This window comes from Capsicum annuum, chromosome 9, assembly GCF_002878395.1.
Source record: "Capsicum annuum cultivar UCD-10X-F1 chromosome 9, UCD10Xv1.1, whole genome shotgun sequence".
Lineage (NCBI taxonomy): Eukaryota > Viridiplantae > Streptophyta > Magnoliopsida > Solanales > Solanaceae > Capsicum > Capsicum annuum.
In genome coordinates this window covers 87,372,439-87,375,330 of record NC_061119.1, presented here as the reverse complement: position 1 = coordinate 87,375,330, position 2,892 = coordinate 87,372,439, and positions in this window count along the sequence as shown.

Below are 2,892 nucleotides of genomic sequence, written 5' to 3'. Positions count from 1 at the left end.
ATTAAAATATGGGAAAACCATAACCAAACCATTTATAACCAAAACCCCTATCATATATTCAAAACCTAAAACCATACAACAATTATACCATGAAAACCATACATAAAATATGCCTTTAGTTAGAACTAACAATAAGGGAGGAGTAACTACCTTAGATTACAAAGATGATGGAGATAAACCACCCTTGTAAGCCCCAAATTGACCTTATTGAAGAAACTCCAGCCTTCCTTGATCTAAGAGCCTTGAGAGAATTTGAGAGAGTTCCTAAGTGCTTAAGATTAGAATAATAAGGTAAATGATGTCCCAAGAGTGTTATAAGTCATGGTATCCAGATTACCCCCAACTTAAACTGTATAAAACTCCTGCAGGAGGTACGACCACCTCCCCAAACCATACCCTAGGCCTCCCCTTGGACCCCAACATTATCCAACATATGACCACCAAAGTCAATTTGTACCCTACCATATGACCAGTACCGTTAATCCGTACCTTAGGCAGCTTAGACTCCTCTAGGTTAAACATAGGGCAACATACAATTGGCATAATACCACTAGTACCCTAACATACCACTAGTATGATCTATTCGTACCTTGGACTGAAACAAACCAACCTACACTAGTTAACATACGACCAAGGCCCATCAATTGTCCCCTATCAAATGGCTAGTTCCCCCTACTCATATAATGTTCAGAAGCCAAAAACTCAGGAAATTTCTAAGGATTAAAACCCAGGTTATTTCAATTCTCCCCCACTTAGATCATTCATCCCCGAGTGATGGAATAAGGTATTACAAGCATGATTTATACCCCAACACCTCAAATCTAACCTTTAACTAAGTTAGAAAACAAATATGCAAGGAAATTAATCTTTTCTTTAACAAAGTTTGAAAACAAAAGTATAATGAAGAACACATACCTTCCGCACGAATCCCGAGAATATAAAACCGGAATGGATATTTGGACTTCATGTCCTTTTTTGCTTCCTAAGTAGCCTCTTCCACCTTGTGGATCCTCCATAGAACCTTAACTGAGGCCATGTCATTGGTTCATAACTGACGAACCTGCCGATCCAAGATCTCAATCGGGATCTCTCCATAAGACATAGAATTCAAGATACCCAATCCTTCCAAAGGAACAATCGATAAAGGATCACCTATACACCTTCTCAACATAGAGACATGTAATACCAGGTGATTGGAGTTCAACCTAGAAAGCAACTCCAACTTATATGTAACCTTACCAACCCTTCATAAAACTATGTAAGGACCTACATACTAGGGACTTGGCTTCTTCTTCTTCCTAGAATATCCCAAATCACCTTAACCTTCTCTATGGCCTATTAAACCAAATTTAGGTCAAACATATCTGCCTCACCAAGCTCGAACCACCCAATATGAGATCTACACCTCCTACCATATAATGCCTCAAAAGGAGCCATCCTAATGCTAGAACGGTAGCTATTATTGTAAGAAAACTCTACAAGAGGTAGATGCTCGGCCATTACCACCATAGTTAATCACGCATGCATGAAGCATATCCTCTAATACCTAAATAGTCCTTTCTACTTGCTTATCCAACTGCGGATGGAAAGCAGTACTCAAACTAACCTTAGTCTCCAACCCTTTCTAAAATGACCTCCAAAAGTGAGATGTAAACTATGTTCCATGATCAAAGATAATAGAAATAAGTACCCCATGCAACTTTACAATCTCATGAAGATACAACCTCGCATAATCCTTCGCCAAAAAGTTAGTCCTCACTAGCAAAAAGTGAGCCGACTTTGTCATCCTATCCAGGATGACCCAAATCAAATCATATTGATTCCGATACTGAGGGGGACTGGCAATGAAATCAGTATTAATTACTTTCCATTTCCATTTCAAAAATTAAATTTCTTAATACAAGCCTCATGTGCTCAACTTTTACTTGTTGACGCACTATACATTTGGCCATAAAATCAGCCACATCCCTCTTCATACCACTCCACCAATACATATCCTTGAGATAATGATATATTTTTGTCGAACCGGGATGAGCACCATAGCGTTATTCATGTGCCTCAACCAATATCCTTTCTCACCACCCATCGACATCAGGAACACATAACCTACCTTGGTATCGTAAGGTAACATCACTACTAATCTCAAATACCATCACCTTTTTCCCATCTACATCACCTTAGATTTTGATCAAGACAGGATCTAGCATTTGATTCTCCTTGATCTCTGCACCAAGAGAAGACGGCACCACCTTCTGTACTAATACACCACCATCCTCGAAGTCCAAGAGACGAACTCATAGGTTAGATAAATGGTGAATATCCTTCACCATTTCTCGTTTTTCCTTATCAACATGAGCAAGACTCCCCATGGACAACCTGCTAAGAGCATCAGCAACTACATTAGCTTTACCTGGGTAGTAGTGAAGGCTCATATCATAGTTCTTAAGAAGCTCAAGCCATGTCTTTTGCCTGAGGTTAAGCTTCTTCTAAGTGAACACATACTGTAGACTCTTATAAACCAAGATATATCCACATGCACCCCATACAAATAGTGCCACCAAATTTTCAACGCAAACACCACTACTAATAGCTTCAAATCATGAGTAGGACAATTCCTCTCATGCACCTTCAACTACCTAGAAGCATAGGCTATCACCTTACCATGTTGTATCAGAGCACAACCAAGTCCCACATAGGACGCATCATAATAAAACACAAACCCATCAGTGCCTTCAAGAAAGGTCAAAATTAGAGTCAAAGTTAGCTTATCCTTCAGTTTCTTAAAACTACCCTTACAAGCATCGAACCAAGAGAACTTTACCTTATTTTGAGTCAACTTAGTCAACGGGGTAGCTATCATTAAGAAAATCTCCACAAACCTTCTATAGTAGC